Below are 25159 nucleotides of genomic sequence, written 5' to 3' on the forward strand. Positions count from 1 at the left end.
AGGAAAAAATCAAATTGTCACATGTGTCGATGTGACAGTGAATACTTACCAATCTGACGAGGCAAATACTCACCTCACTGACATGCTCCACTTCCGACTGTCCTGGCCGAAACTCCTCACCAGATGAAGAATCCGAAGAAGACATTCTGATGCATGTAGAAAGAAAGAAATGGCAGAAATTAGGACATGTAGAGACAGAAAATAGAAAATGAAGGCATTGGCTAGCATATACTCACATTGTTCAGGGTCTTGTTTTCCTCCAAGATGTAGCCTGTCTGTGTCTCGTCTGCTTCAGAGTCTGGTGAGAAGTGACCTGCAACTGTCCACACCCTCCCTTTATCACCTTGATGGTGGGGGGTGGCTTATCAGTGTCTAGACATGTTTTTCTCAATTGAAACGCATGCGTTCAAAAACGCAACAAAACGCATGTGCTTAACCCCTTCACCCCCAAGGGTGGTTTGCACGTTAATGACCGGGCCAATTTTTACAATTCTGACCACTGTCCCTTTATGAGGTTATAACTCTGGAACGCTTCAACGGATCTTGGCGATTCTGACATTGTTTTCTCGTGACATATTGTACTTCATGACAGTGGTAAAATTTCTTCGATATAACTTGCATTTATTTGTGAAAAAAAACGAATATTTGGCGAAAATTTTGAAAATTTCGCAATTTTCCAACTTTGAATTTTTATGCCCTTAAATCACAGACATATGTCACGCAAAATACTTAATAAGTAACATTTCCCACATGTCTACTTTACATCAGCACAATTTTGGAACCAAAATTTTTTTTTGTGATGGAGTTATAAGGGTTAAAAGTTGACCAGCAATTTCTCATTTTTACAACACCATTTTTTTTTAGGGACCACATCTCATTTGAAGTCATTTTGAGGGGTCTATATGATAGAAAATACCCAAGTGTGACACCATTCTAAAAACTGCACCCCTCAAGGTACTCAAAACCACTTTCAAGAAGTTTATTAACCCTTCAGGTGTTTCACAGGAATTTTTGGAATGTTTAAATAAAAATAAACATTTAACTTTTTTTCACACAAAATTTATTTCAGCTCCAATTTGTTTTATTTTACCAAGGGTAACAGGAGAAAATAGACCCCAAAATTTGTTGTACAATTTGTCCTGAGTACACTGATACCCCATATGTGGGGGTAAACCACTGTTTGGGCGCATGGCAGAGCTCGGAAGGAAAGGAGCGCCATTTGACTTTTCAATGCAAAATTGACTGGAATTGAGATGGGACGCCATGTTGAATTTGGAGAGCCCCTGATGTGCCTAAACATTGAAACCCCCCACAAGTGACACCATTTTGGAAAGTCGACCCCCTAAGGATCTTATCTAGATGTGTGGTGAGCACTTTGACCCAACAAGTGCTTCACAGAAGTTTATAATGCAGAGCCGTAAAAATAAAAAATCATATTTTTTCACAAAAATGATCTTTTCGCCCCCATTTTTTTATTTCCACAAGGGTAAGAGAAGAAATTAGACCACAAAAGATGTTGTGCAATTTGTCCTGAGTACGACGATACCCAATATGTGGGGGTAAACCACTGTTTGGGCGCATAGCAGAGCTCGGAAGGGAAGGAGCGCTATTTTACTTTTCAATGCAAAATTGACTGGAATTAACATGGGATGCCATGCTGCGTTTGGAGAGCCCCTGATGTGCCTAAACATTAAAACCCCCCACAAGTGACACCATTTTGGAAAGTAGACCCCCTAAGGAACTTATCTAGATATGTTTTGATAGCTTTGAACCCCCAAGTGTTTCACTACAGTTTATAACGCAGAGCCGTGAAAATAAAAATTCTTTTTTTTTCACAAAAATGATTTTTAGCCCCCAGTTTTGTATTTTCACAAGGGTATCAGGATAAATTGGACCCCAAACATTGTTATCCAATTTGTCCTGAGTACGCTGATACCCCATATGTGGGGGGGAACCACTGACTGGGCGCATGACAGAGCTCGGAAGGGAAGGAGCGCCATTTGGAATGCAGACTTAAATGGATTGGTCTGCAGGCGTCACGTTGCATTTGCAGAGCCCCTGATGTACCCAAACAGTACAAACCCCCCACAAGTGACCCCATATTGGAAACTAGACCCCCCAAGGAACTTATCTAGATGTGTTGTGAGAACTTTGAACCCCCAAGTGTTTCACTACAGTTTATAACGCAGAGCTGTGAAAATAAAAATTCTTTTTTTTTTTCACAAAAATGATTTTTTAGCCCCCAGTTTTGTATTTTCACAAGGGTATCAGGATAAATTGGACCCCAAAAGTTGTTGTTCAATTTGTCCTGAGTACGCTGATACCCCATATGTGGGGGGAACCACTGTTTGGGCGCATGACAGAGCTCGGAAGGGAAGGAGCGCCATTTGGAATGCAGACTTAAATGGATTGGTCTGCAGGCGTCACGTTGCATTTGCAGAGCCCCTGATGTACCCAAACAGTACAAACCCCCCACAAGTGACCCCATATTGGAAACTAGACCCCCAAGGAACTTAGCTAGATGTGTTGTGAGAACTTTGAACCCCCAAGTGTTTCACTACAGTTTACAACGCAGAGCCGTGAAAATAAAAAATCCTTTTTTTCCCACAAAACTTATTTTTTGGCCCCCAGTTTTGTATTTTCCCAAGGGTAGCAGGATAAATTGGACCCCAAAAGATGATGTCCAATTTGTCCTGAGTACGCTGATACCCCATATGTTGGGGTAAACCCCTGTTTGGGCACACGGGAGAGCTCTGAAGGGAAGGAGCACTGTTTTCCTTTTTCAACGCAGAATTGGCTGGAATTCAGATCGGATGCCATGTCCCGTTTGGAGAGCCCCTGATGTGCCTAAACAGTGGAAACCCCCCAATTATAACTGAAACCCTAATCCAAACACACCCCTTACCCTAATCCTAACAGTAACCCTAACCACTCCTCTAACCCAGACACACCCAACCCTATTCCCAACCGTAAATGTAATCCAAACCCTAACCCTATCTTTAGCCCCAACCCTAACTGTAGCCCCAACCCTAGCCCCAACTCTAGCCCTAACCCTAGCCCTAACCCTAGCAATAACCCTGGCCCTATCACTAGCCCTAACACTAGCCGTAACACTAGCCCTAACCCTAGCCCTAACCCTAACCCTAGCCCCAACCCTAGCCCTAACCCTAGCCCTAACCCTAGCCCTAACCCTAGCCCCAACCCTAGCCCTAACCCTAACCCTAGCCCTAACCCTTACCCTAACCCTAACCCTAGCCCTAACTCTAGTCCTAACTCTAGCCCTAACCCTAACCCTAATGGGAAAATGGAAATAAATACATTTTTTAATTTTTTTATTTTTCCCTAACTAAGGGGGTGATGAAGGGGGGTTTGATTTACTTTTATAGCAGGTTATTTAGTGGATTTTTATGATTGGCAGCTGTCACACACTGAAAGACGCTTTTCATTGCAAAAAATATTTTTTGCGTTACCACATTTTGAGAGCTGTAATTTTTCCATATTTGAGTCCACAGAGTCATGTGAGATCTTGTTTTTTGCGGGACGAGTTGACGTTTTTATTGGTAACATTTTCGGACACGTGACATTTTTTGATCGCTTTTTATTCTGATTTTTGTGAGGCAGAGTGATCAAAAACCAGCTATTCATGAATTTCTTTTGGGGGAGGCGTTTATACCGTTCCGCGTTTGGTAAAATTGATAAAGCAGTTTTATTCGTCGGGTCAGTACGATTACAGCGATATCTCATTTATATCATTTTTTTTATGTTTTGGCGCTTTTATACGATAAAAACTATTTTATAGAAAAAATAATTATTTTGGTATCGCTTTATTCTCAGGACTATAACTTTTTTATTTTTTTGCTGATGATGCTGTATGGCAGCTCGTTTTTTGCGGGACAAGATGACGTTTTCAGTGGTACCATGGTTATTTATATCAGTCTTTTTGATCGTGTGTTATTCCACTTTTTGTTCGGCGGTATGATAATAAAGCGTTGTTTTTTGCCTCGTTTTTTTTTTTTTTTCTTACGGTGTTTACTGAAGGGGTTAACTAGTGGGGCAGTTTTATAGGTTGGGTCGTTACGGACGCGGCAATACTAAATATGTGTACTTTTATTGTTTTTTTTATTTTATTTAGCTAAAGAAATGTATTTATGGGAATAATATATATATTTTTTTTTCTTTATTTAGGATATTTTTTTTATTTTTTTTTTTACACACATGTGGGGAATTTTTTTTTACTTTTTTACTTTGTCCCAGGGGGGGACATTACAGATCATTGATCTGGCAGTGTGCACAGCACTCTGCCAGATCTGCGATCTGCTGTGCAGGGCTGCAGGCTTACCAAGTGTCTGCTCTGAGCAGACACTCGGTAAGCCACCTCCCTCCCTGCAGGACCCGGATGCCGCGGCCATCTTGGATCCGGGACCTGCGGCGAGGAGGGAGGTAGGAGACCCTCGGAGCAACACGATCACATCGCGTTGCTCCGGGGGTCTCAGGGAAGCCCGCAGGGAGCCCCCTCCCTGCGCGATGCTTCCCTATACCGCCGGTACACCGCGATCATGTTTGATCGCGGTGTGCCGGGGGTTAATGTGCCGGGGGCGGTCCGTGACCGCTCCTGGCACATAGTGCCGGATGTCAGCTGCGATATGCAGCTGACACCCGGCCGCGATCGGCCGCGCTCCCCCCGTGAGCGCCGCTGATCGGTGATGACGTACTATCCCGTCGGTGGTCATACGGGCCCACCCCACCTCGACGGGATAGTACGTCAGATGTCAGAAAGGGGTTAAAAACGCATGCGTTTACATTGACAGCAATGCGTTTTTTTCTCGCAATCCTTGCGCAATCGATCGCATGTGTTTCCTGGCGGCAAATAGACGCCTCTAGAAATTATTACATGTTGCATTTCCGCGCCAAGCCGCAAACGACGAGACGACGCATGCGTTGTCAAACGCTGCAAAACGCGAACAAAAAAAATGCATGCGTTTTTAATGTTAAATGTAGGAAAACACGACGCATGCGTTTATATGCGGTACAAACGCTGCGGCCACAAACGCAAATGTGAAACCAGCCTTATTTAGCACTTTATTGGATCAATAGGCATTATTTTTCTCTCAGCATTAAGCACCTTTTTGCACTTTTAGCACTTTATATATGCTAATTTTGAACTTACATGTGAGTTTAGGATGAATTTTACAGGGCTCCCTAGACTGCTTTTTGATTTTCTTGCAGCCTCTAATGTGGCATTTTTTATGTTTTTTTGAGATTTTTGTCAAAAATTATGTTTAATAAAAGATTTTTGCATATTTTATATACTTGGTACTTAGGCTTTGTTTTTTCATTGATATTATTTACATTGTTTGAGCTAGTACTTAATATTGCTTCATTCTCGGGTATTTGCATATTATGATAGAAAAATAGTAGATATACTGTATAACAGATAGATAGATGGATAGATTAATAGATGGATAGAATAGATGGATATCCTGCAGATATATAATTTCACAACCCCCGTACATATTCTAAAATGGCACCCTTTAGTGCCTTTCATATGAAGTTTATTGAAGCTTTTTAGGCTTGTGTAGTATAATAAACTAAAAAAATGATGTGTGGTCCCCCTATTTTATGAAACCAACAAAGGTAAAGCAGACAGATGAGCGCTGATATTATCAGGGTGGGAAGGTCTATGGTTGTTGTCTTTTCCCAGCCTAAAAATACAAGCCTTCAGCAGCCCCAAAAGTGGATCATCACATGAAATGCTCCAAGTCTCGTGTTTGGCCTTCTCTCTTTCTTTTTTTTTTTTGCTCAATCATATTTATTAAAAAAAATTTCAGGTTAGACAGATAAACACAACAATTCCGCAAACAGAGCAAAGTAGATTAATAATACAATAAGAAAACAGACATACCAACGCAAGGGGGGGGGGAAGGAAGTAGGTACACAAAGGTATACAACTGTAGATTATTTAGATCAAAGGTCTAAACGTAAACTAACCTACTAAAATACAGGTTCCTGAAAGTCAAAGCGACATATAAACTAGACAGCTAGGCACAGAACAAGATTTTTCACGGGCCGGGAGTATCAGATCCCGGATCACAGTAGGACAAGCCTCTTCACGATGGGATAAAGGAAAACCGGCTATCAAGTCACGGCTTCCAGTTCTGAGACTTTTTTGTTTTTGATGACGCAGATAACACCAGCGTCCGTTCGTATTGGCAATGAAGGTTCATCCTATCAATCACAGATTGTATGGTCGGTGCGCTAGTCACTCTCCATTTGGAAGCCACTGCCAGTCTAGCGGCTATAAACAAATGTGAGAACTCACCTCTCAGCCCATGTGGGATCTCATCCAAACCAATATGCAATAAAACCATACTAGGTCGCAGGGCCACCCGAATCCCAGTCACCTCCGCTATCACGTCCTCTAAACTAACCCAAAGATTTAGTAATTTCGGACACGACCACCACATATGGCTAAGCGTCCCCAACATACCGCAGCCTCTCCAGCACAATGGGGAGCATTGAGGGCCAAAATGGGCAACTTTAACTGGGTAATAGTACCAGCGTAAGTGGACTTTTTTCAATTGTTCCAGATGGTTTACACATGAGGATATTCTCCGAACCTCTATCACCGTTTCCCGCCACCCATCAGGCGCTAGGGTGACCTGCAAGTCATCCTCCCACTGACTCATGAATTGCAACTTAACCTCTGAGTCAGGATCATTCAGGGCTCTATACAAAATAGATACATTGCGAGTACTAGGACCAGGCACCAAGAAAAGACCATTTACTGTACGAACTAGGTTGGTATTAAAAAAGGACGTCAGTGGTGTAGTGTGTATAAGATGTCTTAATTGTAAAAACTGATAAAATCTATGCGGAATATCAGGGTGTTTCGCAACTAGGCAATCAAACGGTTTAATCATTGTGACATCAAGCAGCTGATGAAGTGATTTTACACCAGCCAGTACCCATGGCTGTAAATCTATATATGGAATATGTAATTCTAGCGCCTTCAGTGACTCTTCAGTTAACGGAATTTTAATAAGGGACGGGACCGTCTGTCTCCAAAAATGCAGTGCAGTAGACATGGTCGGTAGAGGAAGACTACCTGTCCGCGGCCCCAAAGCTTCAACCTCCAGCATGAATCGGGTGGAGCCTCTAGTTGCATAGAAATTTTCAATTTGCAACCATCTATGATCCTTATCAAGCTGCCACCAGTCCCTCAACCCTGCCACCACCGAGGCCTTATAGTACGCCATCAAGTTTGGTAATCCCATTCCCCCCAAATCATAAGGGTAGTACATAAGGGATTTAGCCACTCTAGGAGTTTTGTGGGCCCATATGTATCTATTTGTTAAGCGTTGAAGGTTTGTTATAATTTTGCTTGGAACCCTCAAAGGGAGACATCTAAAATAATATAATATCTTGGGGAGAATTTTCATTTTGAAAATGTTGATTCTGGCCACCCAGGATGTCATAAACATATGCAAGGTGTCTAAAGGTACCGTCACACTAAACGATATCGCTAGCGATCCGTGACGTTGCAGCGTCCTGGATAGCGATATCGTTGTGTTTGACACGCAGCAGCGATCAGGATCCTGCTGTGATATCGCTGGTCGTTGATTCTTTATTTGGAACTTTATTTGGTCGTCAGATTGCAGTGTATTGTTGTGTTTGACAGCAAAAGCAACGATACCAGCGATGTTTTACAATGGTAACCAGGGTAAATATCGGGTTACTAAGCGCAGGGCCACGCTTAGTAACCCGATGTTTACCCTGGTTACCAGTGTAAAATGTAAAAAAAAAAACAGTACATACTCACCTTCGCGTCCCCCGCCGTCCGCTTCCTGCACTGACTGAGCGCCGGCCGTAAAGTGAAAGCACAGCACAGCGGTGATGTCACCGCTCTGCTGTGAGGGCCGGCACTCAGTCAGTGCAGGAAGCGGACGCCGGGGGACGCGAAGGTGAGTATGTAGTGTTTGTTTTTTTACATTTTACACTGGTAACCAGGGTAAACATCGGGTTACTAAGCGCGGCCCTGCGCTTAGCAACCCGATGTTTACCCTGGTTACCCAGGGACCTCGGCATCGTTGGTCGCTGGAGAGTGGTCTGTGTGACAGCTCTCCAGCGATCAAACAGCGACGCTGCAGCGATCGGCATCGTTGTCTGTATCGCTGCAGCGTCGCTTAGTGTGACGGTACCTTAACTCAGTCTTAATCTCTCTGAATAGAGCAGAATAATTCACCTCTATAATATGTTGAGAACATGTAAGCTTTATACCAAGGAAAGGGATACCCTGATCAGTCCAACGAAAGGGAAACTTATTCTCTAATTCAGTTCTGACGACCAAAGGGACCGCGACAGGGAATACCAAAGATTTGGATGCGTTCAGTTTGTAATAGGATACTGACGCAAAATCCTCTAGTTCAGCCATGACTGCCGAGAATGACCGCTCCAGGTCCACACAAGTTATGATAACGTCATCCGCGTATAGACCAATCTTATGAGCAGCCGGGCCCACCATCAGGCCTGAAATATCCGAGTTAAAACGGATTTTCTCCGCCATTGGCTCCATGCATAATGCAAATATAATGGGGGATAATGGACATCCCTGCCATGTCCCACTAGTGATCAGAAAGGGGGCAGATACTACTCCAGAGGCGAGAACTCTGGCAGATGAGGTGGAATATATGGCCGAGATCGCCGATAGGATGGGGCCCTCCAAACCGAACTTCCGAAGAACACTTCCTAAATATCCCCAATGTACCCTATCAAAAGCCTTCTCAGCATCCAAGGACAGAAATGCACTGGGAAGGCTCGACAGTTCTGCCACCCTGATGAGATTCAACATTCGGCTTCCAGATTGGAGGCAGCAACTTTGCCTGAATCCCGCCAACCTGAAAACAACCTCAATAGATATGGGGCCAGAAGATCCTGAAAAGTGCGATAATATTCATTTGATAGTCCATCCGGACCAGGTGCGGTGTGCAGCTTACTACTTTTAATGGTTTTTTTAATCTCCTCCTCTGTAAATGGGGCATTTAACAAGAGTAATTGTTCTTGGGATGAGCATGGTAAATTAACTGACTGTAGATATGAATCGATTGATACCTGGGTGGGTTGACGGGTCTGCTGGTCAGAATGTAAGTTATATAAATGGGAGTAATACTTTACAAATGTCTCTGCGATTTCAATCGGATTCCTAACCAAACACCCATTCTGACCTAGCAAACCATCTAATCTTGATTCAGTCTCTCGTTTGCGTACCCTACGGGCCAGTATAGCTCCCGCCCTATCTCCAGTGGCATAAAAGTGAGTTTTAAATTTACGTAAATTATGGGCATAGGTAGAAAGCAAATTCTCCCGCAATTTAAAGCGAACCCCGTATATCTCATCCGATACCGCCTGAGAGGGTGAGGTTTTATTCAGTGATTCCAATTGATCAAGTCTAGTTAAGAGGTCATCCCGTAACCCTCTATTGCACTTCAGTATGGAGGCTTGTTGTATGAGATATCCCCGAATAACCACTTTATGTGCAGCCCATAGCGTTTCATCTGAAACTTCCCCATTATCGTTAATGTGAAAATAGTGGGTCAGCTCATTAGAGATACCGCACGTCACCCTCTCATTTAGTAAGAGAGAAGGGTTAAGGCGCCATCTAAAGGCAGGGTTCACATGATGTTTTAATGCTAACTGTAACACAATGGGGGTATGGTCAGACCAGGTAATTAGTCCTATGTTGGAGGAGACGCATCTTGAAAGAACTGTAGTCTCTACCAAAATATGGTCTATCCGAGAGTATGTACGGTGTCGGAAAGAATAGAAGGTATAATCTTTTTCGCTCGCATGGGAGTACCCCCAGAAATCATGTAGATGATATTCTTTGGTTAAGCCTTTCAACTCCCCCCTAGGCCGAACGCCACCTCGTGAGCAGTCTAGATCTCTATCCATGGGGAGATTAAAGTCTCCGCAATATAACTTTTCACCCTGTGCCAAACCATCCACTCTTTGTAATACCTTGCGGATAAATGACTGTTGCGAATGATTTGGGGCATATAGGACTGTGATAGTGTGCAACTCGCCATTCAATGTGCATATGAGGATCAGAAATCTGCCCGCAGGATCCGCCACCCTCCGAATATATTTAAAGGCTAAAGTATTTTTAAAGATGATGCACACCCCAGCTTTTTTAGTGTTATTATTAGCGAAGTAGATATTAGACAATTGCGGGTGACGAAGCCTAAAGTTATCAGCTTCTATCAGATGTGTCTCCTGCAGGCAGATGATCTCCGCACCTGATTTTTTCACTTCTTTCCATAGGATGGACCTCTTACAGGGGGAGTTCAACCCCCTAACATTTAGAGACATAATGGAAACACTCATAATTGAACATTCTAAACCTTGCTATCACACATACATCTTCATGAACCCACATCACTTGCATCAGTGCACCTGTGTTAGCCACATAAAAGATCACAGGAACCACATTAAAAAGACCCATCTCGGAGGTGTACCTAAAAAAAGGAAGACAAGGGAAACAAAACACAAAGAAAACTAGAAGAACTTCTAAACACAAAGTCATGTAGCCACTAGGCCAAAGGCCAGGCTGGTCAGGCGATAAACACCTAAAAGGTCAGTCCTAGACCGTAGGTGGATGGCAGCTCAGGGCAATTCCAAGAGTCACTCCCAAATAGAAGAAAATAACCGGGAGTTATCTTGGACGGGGTGCTGGAGCAGAGAGAAAAAAGGTGGAGAGAAAAAGAGAAAAAAAACCCAAAACAAATAGAAAAACAGAATATAAGATCCGTAGCACCCTCACAGCATAGTCCTGCATCCGGACAGCAACTCATTCTCCTCTTCAAGTTTGAAACCAGTCCTGAACAATTTTCTTTCCTGTCGGATTCTGACGGGGAGCAAAGGAAATCTTCCCTTCAGTTAGCATGATCTCAGCCTGCTTGGGAGATTGGTAGACTACACCACAACCTTCATAGGAAATTATCAGCTTGACAGGGTTGAATCCCCATTTGTATCGGATATGAACATCACGTAGTGCTTTACAGACATGAGCAAATTCTCGCCTCTTTGCCAGCGTGGGCGCTGATAAGTCCGGGAACACTTTTAAGCCATGGTATTCAGCAGGGAGCTCAGTGGTTTTCCTCATCTTCTGCATGAAGTTGGATCGCCCCCAGGCGCAGGGCAGTGGGGTACTCGGTACCGGGTCCCTCTGTCTCGGTTCTGGGGATGTCACGGTGGCCCGACCCGGTCCGTGGCCGTGCTAAGGGGCGCCCAATTAAAGGATGTAGTTTGTCAAGTGTTCGTGACGCCACCTGTGGTGTTCGGTCAGGGTTACCGACGCTGCTTAGGGGTCCGCTGGGGTGATGTTATGGCAGCTAGATGGAATACCTTCCCACAGGTGAAGTATGTTCCCAGGGCTTCCGGGGCAGGTAGATAATGATGGTGTAGGTCGCAGTAAATAATGAGGACACAGGGTTGCAGTCTCTTTACCTTTTTCTGAAGACTTCAGCATCCACAATCCAGAGCACTGCTAACAGGGCTGGCTGAATCCGGCCGGTCCAAAGGCACATCCAGAGTTCCCTTTGCAGGTGGAAATCAGTAGCCCTCCTACTTGCGCCTGTGTGTTGTAGTACCTCTGTTGTGAATTCGGTTTGTGGGCTCCCCCGGTGGTCTGTTATGGTAGTGCCTCCTATGTGCCTTCCTCCATCTCTGATTACCTGTCGCCACCCTCTAGGGGAGTTTCCTATTTAAGGCTGCTTGGCTGTTAGTCATATGCCGGCCAACAATGTGCTGGTAGCATTCTGTTGCATTCACCTGCCTCAAGTTCCAGTTCAGCTAAGTTGAATTTTGTTTCTTGTTTTTGCTATTTTTGTCCAGCTATCTGCAATGTGACTCTTCAGTGCTGGAAGCTCTTGTGGACAGAAAATTACTACTCCAGTGGCATGAGTTGTCACTGGAGTTTAAAGTAATTTCTGGATGGTGTTTTTGAATAGTGATTTTTAGGTCGACCGTGAAGTAACACTTTCCTGTCCTTCTGCTATCTAGTAAGCGGACCTCACTGTGCTAAATCTGCTGTTCATCCTACGTATGTCATTTCCTCTGAACTCACCGTCAATATCTGTGGGGGCCTACTATCATCTTTTGGGGTTCCTCACTGGAGGTAAGGCAGGCCTGTATATTCCTCTTATAGGGGTAGTTAGATCTCCGGCTGGCGCGTGGTGTCTAGGGCATCGTAGGTACATCACCCGGCTACTGTAAGTGTTGGGTCAGGTTCAGGTCACGGTCGACCTTAGTTTCCATCACCCGAGAGCTAGTCCGTTTTGTATTTTTATTCCCCTGGTCATTGGGGTAACCATAACAGTTTGGCCGGCCTGTAAAAAATCTATGTGTTAAAATATGCACTAAAGCAGGAAGGAGGAGAAAAGGTTTTTTTTTTTTTTTTCTGTGTTTGAAAGTGCACCTTAGTTTGATCATTTGTATTCCTTGCTTAAACTGCAGTCTTCAGCCTTTTTTTTTTCCTCTCCTCTTAACCTCTGAATGCTTGGGTTACACCCATTTGAATATGGATCCACAGAGTTTAGTTGCAGGTTTGAATAACCTTGCGACAAAAGTACAGAACCTACAAGATTTTGTTATACGTGCTCCAATGTCTGAACCTAAGATTCCTCTGCCTGAATACTTTACCGGAGACAGATCCCGGTTTTTGAGTTTCAGAGAAAATTGCAAATTGTTTTTGTCTCTGAGATCTCACTCTGCTGGTGATCATACTCAACAAGTTAAAATTGTTATCTCTCTATTGCGCGGCGACCCACAAAGTTGGGCATTTGCATTATCGCCAGGGGATCCTGCGTTGTTAAATGTAGATGCGTTTTTTCAGGCTTTGGGGTTGCTTTATGAAGAGCCTAATTTGGAGATTTTGGCTGAGAAAGCCTTGATAGCTCTTTCCCAAGGGCAAGATGAAGCTGAGATATACTGCCAGAAATTCCGTAAATGGTCGGTGCTTACTAGATGGAATGAGTGCGCTTTAGCAGCTAATTTCAGAGAAGGTCTCTCTGATGCCGTGAAGGATGTCATGGTGGGGTTCCCTGTGCCTGCAGGTCTGAATGATGCCATGAAATTGGCTATCCAGATTGATCGGCGTTTGCGGGAGCGCAAATCTGTGCACCATATGGCGGGGTCTTCTGAGGAAAAATCTGTGCACCATATGGCGGTATCTTCTGAGCAAAAACCTGTGCACCATATGGCGGTGTCTTCTGAGCAAAGACCTGTGCACCATTTGGCGGTGACCTCTGAAAAGGCATTGGAGCATATGCAATGCGATCGTGTTTTGTCTAGAGGCGAACGTCAAAATTACAGGCGCAAAAATGGATTGTGCTTCTACTGTGGAGATCCAGCTCATGTTATATCAGCATGCTCTAAACGTATAAATAAGGTTGATAAAAAGGTTGATAAATCTTTTTCTACAGGTACCTTGCAGTCAAAATTTCTTTTGTCCGTGACATTGATTTGTACCTTATCATCTGTTACTGTGAATGCTTATGTGGATTCTGGCGCCGCTCTGAGTCTCATGGATTGGTCCTTTGCCAAGCGTTGTGGGTTTGATTTGGAGCCATTGGAAGTTTCTATTCCCCTGAAGGGTATTGATTCTACACCTTTGGCTAGCAATAAACCACAATATTGGACACAAGTGACTATGCGTCTTACCCCAGACCATCAGGAGATTATTCGTTTCCTTGTATTATATAACCTACATGATGTCTTAGTGCTTGGATTACCATGGTTACAGATTCATAATCCCGTCTTGGACTGGAAATCTATGTCTGTGTTGAGCTGGGGATGTCGGGGTATTCATGGGGATGCACCTTTGGTTCCTATTTCTTCATCTACTCCCTCTGAGATCCCAGCATTTCTGTCAGATTTTTATGATGTCTTTCAAGAGTCTAAAGTTGATTCTCTCCCTCCTCACAGAGAGTGTGACTGCGCTATTGAATTGATCCCCGGTAGTAAGTTTCCTAAGGGTCGCTTGTTTAATTTGTCTGTGCCCGAACATACTGCTATGCGGGAGTATATCAGAGAATCCTTGGAAAAGGGTCATATTCGCCCCTCGTTGTCTCCACTAGGGGCAGGATTTTTCTTTGTAGGTAAAAAGGATGGTTCATTGAGACCTTGTATCGACTATCGACTTTTGAATAAGATTACAGTTAAATACCAGTACCCGTTACCTTTACTGACTGATCTGTTTGCTCGTATAAAGGGGGCTAAGTGGTTCACTAAGATCGATCTACGTGGTGCGTATAATTTGGTGCGGATTAAGCAGGGGGATGAGTGGAAGACCGCATTTAATACGCCTGAAGGCCATTTTGAGTATTTGGTAATGCCTTTCGGTCTCGCAAATGCCCCTTCCGTTTTTCAGTCCTTTATGCACGATATTTTCCGTGAATATCTGGATAAGTTTATGATTGTGTATTTGGATGATATTCTTGTTTTTTCGGAGGACTGGGAATCTCACGTTCAACAGGTCAGGAGAGTTTTTCAGGTTTTGCGAGCTAATTCTCTTTTTGTAAAGGGCTCAAAGTGTAGTTTTGGAGTTCAGAGAATTTCCTTTTTGGGATATATTTTTTTCCCTTCATCTATGGAGATGGACCCTGTCAAGGTCCAGGCCATTTGTGATTGGATGCAACCTACTTCTTTGAAGAGTCTGCAAAAGTTCTTGGGTTTTGCTAATTTCTATCGCCGATTTATAGCGGGTTTTTCTGCCATTGCTAAACCTTTGACTGATTTGACCAAAAAGGGTGCTGATGTTGCTAATTGGTCCTCTGCGGCTGTGGAGGCCTTTCAAGAGCTTAAGCGCCGCTTTTCTTCCGCTCCTGTGTTGCGCCAACCTGATGTGTTACTTCCGTTCCAGGTTGAGGTGGATGCTTCGGAGATCGGAGCAGGTGCAGTTTTGTCGCAGAAAGATCCTGACTGCTCAGTAATGAGACCATGTGCGTTTTTCTCCCGAAAGTTTTCGCCCGCTGAGCGAAATTATGATGTGGGAAATCGGGAACTTCTGGCCATGAAGTGGGCGTTTGAGGAGTGGCGTCATTGGCTTGAGGGTGCTAGACACCAGGTGGTGGTCCTCACTGACCACAAGAATCTAATTTATCTTGAGTCGGCCAGGCGTCTGAATCCTAGACAGGCGCGCTGGTCGTTGTTTTTCTCCCGATTTAACTTTGTGGTGTCATATCTGCCTGGGTCCAAGAATGTGAAGGCGGATGCCCTCTCTAGGAGTTTTGAGCCTGACTCGCCTGGTGATTCCGAACCTACCGGCATCCTGAAGGATGGGGTGATATTGTCAGCTGTCTCCCCAGACCTGCGGCGTTCTTTGCAGGAGTTTCAGGTGGATAGGCCTGATCGCTGTCCGCCTGGTAGACTGTTTGTCCCTGATGATTGGACCAGTAGAGTTATCTCGGAGGTTCATTCTTCCGCGTTGACAGGTCATCCTGGAATTTTTGGCACCAGGGATTTGGTGTCTAGGTCCTTCTGGTGGCCTTCTTTGTCTCGAGATGTGCGCATGTTTGTGCAGTCTTGTGATGTTTGTGCTCGGGCCAAGCCCTGCTGTTCTAGGGCCAGTGGGTTGTTGTTGCCCTTGCCTATTCCTAAGAGGCCTTGGACGCACATCTCTATGGACTTTATTTCTGACCTTCCGGTTTCTCGTAGGATGTCTGTCATCTGGGTGATTTGTGACCGTTTTTCCAAGATGGTTCATTTGGTACCTTTACCCAAATTGCCCTCCTCCTCTGAGTTGGTTCCTCTATTTTTTCAGAATGTGGTGCGTTTGCATGGTATTCCTGAGAATATAGTGTCTGACAGGGGTACTCAGTTTGTGTCTAGATTTTGGCGGACGTTCTGTGCCAGGATGGGTATCGATTTGTCTTTTTCGTCTGCATTCCATCCTCAGACTAATGGCCAGACTGAGCGTACTAATCAGACCTTGGAGACTTACTTGAGGTGTTTTGTGTCCGCTGATCAGGATGATTGGCTTGACTTTTTGCCATTGGCAGAGTTTGCCCTTAACAATCGGGCCAGTTCTGCCACTTTGGTTTCTCCATTTTTTTGTAATTCAGGGTTTCACCCTCGGTTTTCGTCCGGTCAATTGGAGTCTTCGGATTGTCCTGGAGTGGATGCTGTGGTTGATAGGATGCATCGGATTTGGGGACAGGTTGTGGACAATCTGAAGTTGTCCCAGGAGAAGACTCAACAGTTCACTAATCGTCATCGGCGTATTGGTCCTCGTCTTTGTGTTGGGGACCTGGTGTGGCTGTCTTCTCGATTTGTTCCTATGAAGGTCTCGTCTCCTAAGTTTAAGCCTCGGTTTATCGGCCCTTATAGGATTCTGGAGGTTCTTAATCCTGTGTCCTTTCGTTTGGACCTCCCAGCATCTTTTAATATCCATAATGTTTTCCATCGGTCATTATTGCGGAGGTATGAGGTACCGGTTGTTCCTTCTGCTGATCCACCTGCTCCTGTGTTGGTTGAGGGTGAATTGGAGTATGTGGTGGAAAAGATCTTGGACTCCCGTGTTTCCAGACGGAAACTTCAGTATCTGGTTAAGTGGAAAGGTTATGGCCAGGAGGATAATTCTTGGGTGACAGCATCCGATGTTCATGCTCCTGATTTGGTTCGTGCATTTCATAGTGCTCATCCAGATCGCCCTGGTGGTTCTGGTGAGGGTTCGGTGCCCCCTCCTTAAGGGGGGGGTACTGTTGTGAATTCGGTTTGTGGGCTCCCCCGGTGGTCTGTTATGGTAGTGCCTCCTATGTGCCTTCCTCCATCTCTGATTACCTGTCGCCACCCTCTAGGGGAGTTTCCTATTTAAGGCTGCTTGGCTGTTAGTCATATGCCGGCCAACAATGTGCTGGTAGCATTCTGTTGCATTCACCTGCCTCAAGTTCCAGTTCAGCTAAGTTGAATTTTGTTTCTTGTTTTTGCTATTTTTGTCCAGCTATCTGCAATGTGACTCTTCAGTGCTGGAAGCTCTTGTGGACAGAAAATTACTACTCCAGTGGCATGAGTTGTCACTGGAGTTTAAAGTAATTTCTGGATGGTGTTTTTGAATAGTGATTTTTAGGTCGACCGTGAAGTAACACTTTCCTGTCCTTCTGCTATCTAGTAAGCGGACCTCACTGTGCTAAATCTGCTGTTCATCCTACGTATGTCATTTCCTCTGAACTCACCGTCAATATCTGTGGGGGCCTACTATCATCTTTTGGGGTTCCTCACTGGAGGTAAGGCAGGCCTGTATATTCCTCTTATAGGGGTAGTTAGATCTCCGGCTGGCGCGTGGTGTCTAGGGCATCGTAGGTACATCCCCCGGCTACTGTAAGTGTTGGGTCAGGTTCAGGTCACGGTCGACCTTAGTTTCCATCACCCGAGAGCTAGTCCGTTTTGTATTTTTATTCCCCTGGTCATTGGGGTAACCATAACATACCTCCCTGCTGAGCACCACGGGATAGTCCTCACAACTGTCATGTATGTTTCTGATATTCTCTCTCTACGTCCCCCAGATGATATGGATAGGACGACCCGTATGACGGGGTAGGCCTGGAGCTATTTTATAGGGACCCTAGAGACGCCCCTCTCCCACAATTTGCCTCCGTTGTCTTCATTAGGTTAAAGGTTGGGCAGCCAACTTGGAATTAACTGTCCTGCCGTAGTTTGAAGTAATGCGTAGAGCCTATTACTCCCTCGGTGTTCCGGCCACCGGCTACGTGCCTCAGAAGGATGTTGCCGATCTTAAGGCAGAACTCCTCCCGGTATTATCTCCTTGTGCTGTGATCTCGTTTCTCACTTCTCCACAATATACTCCGCTTCTTGTCCTTTCTTTGGATGCTGCCGCAATGGGGTGCAGGCGCAGCTCCGTAACGTTCTATCTCTTGCTAAGTCTCTGCCAGGATCCCACCCCTGACAGGGACCTCTGTCTACAGCTCAGATGTTCCTCCTTCTCCCCCTGTCTGCCTGACAGGTCTTTCCTGGGTTCCACCCAGTAGCTTTCTCTAACTAACTTCCTATCCAACCTCCAGTTTTACCCGAGTGTAAGGAGTGGCCTAATAGATAGAACCTTTTGCTCCCCCTGGTGGTTGGAGTGTGAAGTGTAGTGTGTGACTGTGATACCTGGTCAGGTGAACTCCTTTAGTGCCATCAGATGTAACATCACTCCCCCTTGTGGAAGAGCGACATTACTGCAATGACCAGGACTCTGGGGTGCTGCACTGGCGTCTTTGGTAGAATAGAAATGTACGCGCGCCAAAGTGTCTCTGGGCAAGGCTGGGTTCACATGCCGTGGCTTAGGGAGTCTATGTATCCTATCAATTAGGAAATCCCTGGGGAGCAAGGAAGGGAGCACAGTTTGCATGAACTTAAGTAAAAAGTCAGCTAGATCTTTGTCTGGAATGTCCTCCGGTATACCCCTGACACGTACATTATTTCTCCGTGATCTATCTTCCAAGTCATGCATCTTATCTTGGACCATATCCATATCCTCCCTCAAAGCTTTGTTTTCATCCACTAGAGCATTTATAGCTTTGGCATACTCGGCCATCTTGCTCTCAACATGTGCAGTCCTCTCCCCCAAGGACGAGACTTCCCCCCTAATCTCTTGCAGCATAGACTGCATGTCTTCCTTTAGAGAAGCATGGATGGAGGCTAAAAATTCCTTTGTGTCTCCTTTAGTAATAGGAGACAAGTTGCTGAGAGTCTCAGATGTCTCCCTCCCTCCAGAGCCACCAGACGAGTGGGAGGAAGCCGAGGGGGAAGCCGCCGCCATTTTACCTGCCGCATGTGCAGACTGTCTTCGGGGGAAGATATCCGTGAGCCTCGGTGGGGAACTGCGCTTCTGCGATCTCCCTCGAGTCATCATGTGCCCAAGATCTTCCAGGAGCCATTACAGTGCACAGAGAGGAGAAGAGATAATAAAAAGTGCTGATATTAGCCGGTTTAAGTCCGGAGTAGCAGGAGCCTGTGAGTTATGCTGCCTCTCTAGTCTGCATGCAGGCCACGCCCCCCGCCTTCTCTCTTTCTGATTGCCCTGGTGCATTGGCAATCAGGGAAGAGAGAAGGTCAAGAGAGAAGGTGTCTTTCAGACGCAAGTACAATTGAAGTTGCGACCACCAGGTCAGTGTGACGTCAGTAGTGTGATCAGGTCAAATGATTAAGTAGCTGACTATAGATGAGCGAACTTGTTCGGAAAAGCTCGCCAATCTCAAATTCGGCATGAACGTGGTACATTCAGATTCGTGTTCCGCTTCCCAAGCATGTTTACTCAAAGTTGGCAAAATTGGCAAGAATCAGCCTTCCAGGACCTTGCGGTGACGTCGCGGTGACGTCGTGGCTTGTGATTGGTCGCACGGCCGCCCATGTGACCGCTCGCGCGACCAATCACAAGCCGCGACGTCACCGTGACGTCACCGAAGGTCCTGGAAGGGCTGATTCTTAGGAAGGAAGGCTGCCGGAACGAAGCCGAGGGTGAGTATATTCCTATTAGGTATATACTCACCCTCGGACACGCCCTGCTTCTTTCCGGCAGCCTTCTTTCCTAAGAATCAGCCCTTCCAGGACCTTCGGTGACGTCACGGTGACGTCGCGGCTTGTGATTGGTCGCGCGAGCGGTCACATGGGCGGCCGCGCGACCAATCACAAGCCGCGACGTCACCGCGACGTCACCGCAAGGTCCTGGAAGGCTGATTCTAAGGCAGGAAGGTTCCCGGTTAGTACCAGGGCCCGTCAGAGGGTAAGTATAGCGATATTTTTTATTTTAATTCTTTATTTTACACTTAAATATGGATCCCAGGGCCTGAAGGAGAGTTTCCGCTCCTTCAGACCCTGGGAACCATTGGAAACCCAATGCACTGCATTGGGTTTCGAGTTTCGGCCGACCCCGACCCCGACTTTTTTATAGGATCGGCCGATTTCACTCGACCCGACTTTTGAAAAAGTCGGGTTTCGTGAAACCCGACCCGATCCTATAAAAGTAAAGGTCGCTCAACCCTACTCATCACCAGACGTTAACCACCGGGGGTGGAGGGGATCCTGAGTCTGAGATACCAAAGGTTCACGCGGACTGTATTGTGGTGTCTGGGCAGGACGAGGAGGAGCATGACTCTCAGGTTGAGGAGTGTGAGAATAGAGAGGATGACAATGAGGTTGCAAATCCCACTAGTTGTGAACCCAAAGGTATGCAGATGAATAGCTCAGCAGAGGAGGTTAAGGAAGAGGAAGACTAGGAGGTTACATTGCGGCTTCCTGCACAGACATGAAGTAATGCAACTACAACAAGCACTGCATCCTGCTACCTCAGCCACAACTCTGGCTGTGTCCGGCTTCGGTTGCGAGTATCCAATTTGCAGGGGCAGCAAGGGTTGCCTAGCCTTGGCCTTTTTGAGAGCACAAAGGATGACCCAACTTATGTTATCTGCCAAATTTGCAAAAAAAACTCAGTAGAGGCAAAAATTGCAATAATTTGACAACTACATGCATGAACCTCCACAGGCGCAATCAACATGCCTTAGTCTGGGAGTCTCACTGCATCAAAATGCTGACTAGTGGGCCTCGCCAACCACCGGCTGTCCCATAAATTATATCTGCTGCTTCTTCATCTTCTGCCACCATGGCAAGAGTTCTCACACAGGTCTCCAGCAGCAGATAATACACTTGTTTACCCCATATAGTCGAGGTGAGTGAGAGCCCATCAGCTGTTATGGAAGTAGACATGCTTGCTGTTTTTATGTTACCTAGCACACCACATCTTTCTCAATCCACAATAACATCTCCACCTGCACCTCACAGTCCAGCATTTTTTCTTGTTCACGTTACTCCACCTTCCCTCAGCACAGCACCCAGCCCTTGGTCCCACAGTTCTGGCCACATTAAAGAATGTTTCCTCCTACATATGCCACCATCTCCAATCTGTTGGCCATGGAAATGCTGTATTTCCTCCTGGTGGATACAGATAGTTCCGAAAGTTGATGGTCATTGCAGTCCCCCATTACCAGTTGCCCAGTCGCCAATACTTCTCTAAGAAAGCTGTGCCTGTTCTGCACCAGCATGTCACAGACAACATCACCCGTTCCCTGAAAAATTCCATGTCTGCCAGGGTAGATGACCTGGATGAGCAAACATGGGCAGAGGCATTACATCTTACTGACTGGTCACTGGGTGACTCTGGTGGCTGTGGGGGCTGCCGGGCAAGGGGCTGCTCCAAAAGTCTTTGAATCTCCAAGGCTTGTGGGACAAACCTCTGTATCTAACACTTCTTCCACTGCTTCTTTAATTAGACACGCATTTCAACAGTGAAAATAGAATCCTCCCCAACTCTGTACTGTGCAGCCATGGCTCACCACACTCAGACTGTGTTAACATTATTTTGCCTTGGAGATTGCAGTCACACAGCTGAGGAATTGTGGACAGCTATCCAGGCCGAGTTAGAGCAATGGAAGTCTCCACTGAACCTGGAGAAAGTCATGTGCACTAATGGTGCAAATATGGTGGTTGCCCTATGCTGGGGCCTTGCATGGCTGACGTCCTTAACCTAGTAGCACAGAAATTTTTCCGCCACTATCCTGGCCTGGATGCGCTGCTGCAGAAAGCACAGTCGCTGTATGTTCACTTCCGATGATCGCACCCCGCAGGCCATCAATTTCATCGCTACAGGGGTCTTTCAGCCTAATGGTTAATCATTTGATTTGGGATATTCCGACATGGTAGAATTCCACTCTACACATGTTGCAGCAAATGTGGCAGCAACAATGAGCCCTGGTGCTATAAGTCCTTTTCCAAAGCCTGGACCAACGCAGTATGGACGTGGTGCAAATCACGCTTGCAAAATGGGCACAGATGAAGGACCTCTGCATCCTTCTGCTGAGGTTTGAAATGGCCACTAAGATTGTTAGCGCTGACAATGCCGTCATCAGCAACACTGTTCCAGTCATCTACATACTGGAGCATACTTTGAATAGTCTGCGTGGGGAGGTGGTGGTCCCAAAGAAAGAGGTGGACGCAGAGGAGAATGCAGAAGGGATAACAATATCTCTAAGTCCCGGACTATCGTTGCACAGGTGTGTTCCATGAGAGGTTGGATTGTGGCAATCGAGGGGGGCTCATGGTACCAGACAAACTGTTACTGAAGGTGCAGTAGCTGAGGAACAAATTAAGGAGGACAAGGAGGAAGAGGAGATGGATGGGCAACAGTCAGGATTTGAAGAGGATAATGATCCCCTCTCTGTTGTCCATCGTTGGTTGGAGGGGACAGAGGAAGCTACCTTCATTGTTAACACGCCACCAACACACCATGGACTTTGACCACATGGAAGCGCCCGACACATGAGCACCTTCTTACTGCACTTCAACATGATGCCCATATTCTTAGGGTTAGAAATAGCGATGACTACTGAGTTGCCATGCTGTTAGACCCAGGGTACAAGAGTAAATTTTGAAAAATGTTTCCCTCCTTGGAAAGGGACATGCGAATGCTGGAGTATCGAAGCACGCTTGTAGATAATCTTAAGAGTGATTTTCCTCAAGACAGTAGTGAGCCACACAGTGCGCATTGCAGTTCTAGTCATCCAACCCCGGGAATATCAAGGTGTCATGGCAAAAACATTAGTAGCAGCGTAAGTGGCATAAGCAATTTCTGTGAGTCGTTTCACACATTTTTTTAGACCAGCCAGTGCACCAGCAGAACAGAGTACAAGTCTGACACGTTATGAACAACTGGAGAGGATGATGAAAATGTATCTGGAGCTCAATATCAATGCCAAAAGGGGGGACCTTTTGCATTTTGGTCTTTAAAAATGGAAGAGTGGCCTGAGTTTGCCTGTCATGCCTTGGAGGTTTTGTCATGCCCGGGAGACAACACTCTCTCAGAATGAGTCTTCGTGTCCTGATGGACAAGCATATCTGGCTGTCCCCTGAAAGTGTAGACCAGCTAACTTTCATCAAAATGAGCAATTCATAGAAGTCCAATGACTTTTGCACCCCAGTTGCAGACTGGCAAGACTAGGCGATGGTGTCATTTTTAGTAAAATAGAAAAAATTGGAGTCCGGCTCAACAATTTTCATTTTATTTTTATTTTTCAAAAGAAAATATAGCACATACAAAAGAAAAATGTACATGGTCGACATGACCCAGTCGACACGTTTTGACTGCACTAGGCAGTCTTACTCATGACCATGTAAATTTTTCTTTTGTATGCCCTATATTTTCTAGGAAAATTCAGTCCTGTTGAGCCGGACTCCAATTTTTTTCAATTTTTCTTGATGTGAGGCCAGGGCGAGGCCGGTGTCTGGGCCCCAGGTGGATGAGCATGGAGCAACTGGGTGAGCTGGAATCAAGTTTCTACAGCTGTTTTTAGTGTCATGCATTTATCTCGCGTTATTGCAGTCTGTGACACCTTTGTCGTGGCTTTTGCACCTGCAATTCCTATCGCTGCTGATATTACAATTTTTATAAATGTGGAGACTCCAAGTTGGGTCTCTATCTGGTGGGTTGCCTGTAGTTGAAGGTGTGAAAGAGGCCTCTTATACTAGTTCTACTCTGTGGAAATGGATGCCACTTTTGTGGTGTACGACACTGATTTTTTGAAATGTGGGAAATTCAAGTTGCGTCTCCTTCATGTGTGTTGCCTGTAAAAGTAGGGCTCCCAGAAAGGCAGGCATGCACTTACATTTACTCAACTACCTGACTTTCTTTCCTTGCATTTTTCTACCAATAGTACTGAGCGTGGCTGGAAAAAAAATGGAGGTGTTGCATGAGGTAGCAGGGCTCCCAGCAAAGAAGGCTTACACCGCTTACTTAACCATCAGGTCCTCATTGAAACTTCAATTCAAAGCTGTAAATGCTGGCCCAGATCCTGATACCTCATGCATGGCCCATGACTGGCTGCTGTTGTGCCATTTGAAAATTTCCACTGTGGATCAATTGATAACACTTTTCATGGTGTCTGCCCATAATTTAAGCTGTTTGGAAGGCTTTTTGTCACCCCTTAAGGTGTGGTGTATACATTTGTTTTGGCCTCCCATTGAATTTAATGGGCTTCTGGTACGTTTGTCGTACTGTTTGACCAACATCTAAACATTCGGAAAATCAAACCAAACCTCATCTCTACTGCTGATGTCACTAGTTGGCGTGGCAGTGGGGTGAACAATATTGGTGGTAAATGCTCCAGTGGAGCTGAAGACACTGAAGATTTAGCGCCATGGGGTGGGGAAGATTTAGTGTAACAGGGAGGGGGAAGATTTAGTGAAACTGGGGGGAAGATTTGAAGACATAGTTTGGGGGCAAGGAAGAGACAGGTGCAGACACAATATGGGGTGCAGGAGAAAATTGAAAACACAGTATGAGGAGTAATGCATATGATGGGGACATGTAAGAGGAAACAGTATCGAGGATGGGTGCAGACACAGTGTGGTGAGTGGGAGGATGAGTGCAGACACAGTATGAGGAGAAAGGGGGAATATATGAGGAAACAGTATGAGGGGGATGGGTGCAGAGACAGTATGGTGGGTGGAAGGATTTGTGCAGTCACAGAATGGGGAGAATGGGTGGGGATGCAGTATAGGAAGCGATGAGTGGATGGTTGCAGACAGTGTGGGTAGCGAGGGAGATGATGGGTGCAGACACAATATGGTGAGTGGGGGATGGGTGCAGACGCAGTATGAGTAATGAGGGGGGAATAATGCATGTGGACACAGTATGATGAGTGAGGGGAAGAATGTATGTGGGCACAGTATGGGGAGCAAGGGTGATGGGATGTGTGAGGAGGCAATATGGAGAGCGCAATATGGAGCATGTGGAATGTGAGAGGAGACAGTATGAGGGGGAAATGTGCGAGGAGACTATTGAGGGGAATAGTGTGAGGAGACAGTATGGGGAGAAAAATGTGAATGGGTACAGAATAGAGACTGAGTAGTGTGGGTGGGGTAGCATAGCATGGGGAGACAGTATAAGGCTATGTGTGCACATTGCATATTAGCTTGGAGAAATTTCTGCAAAGTTTCTGCATCTCTAGGCAGAAAAAACACAGCGGAAAATATGTGCTTATTTATGCGTTTTTATAAAGATATATTATTAAAAAAAAGTTGATGTAATTTCGTTGTTCAACCTCTTCTTTTT

Source organism: Ranitomeya variabilis, chromosome 4, assembly GCF_051348905.1.
Source record: "Ranitomeya variabilis isolate aRanVar5 chromosome 4, aRanVar5.hap1, whole genome shotgun sequence".
In the NCBI taxonomy this organism is placed as follows: Eukaryota; Metazoa; Chordata; class Amphibia; order Anura; family Dendrobatidae; genus Ranitomeya; species Ranitomeya variabilis.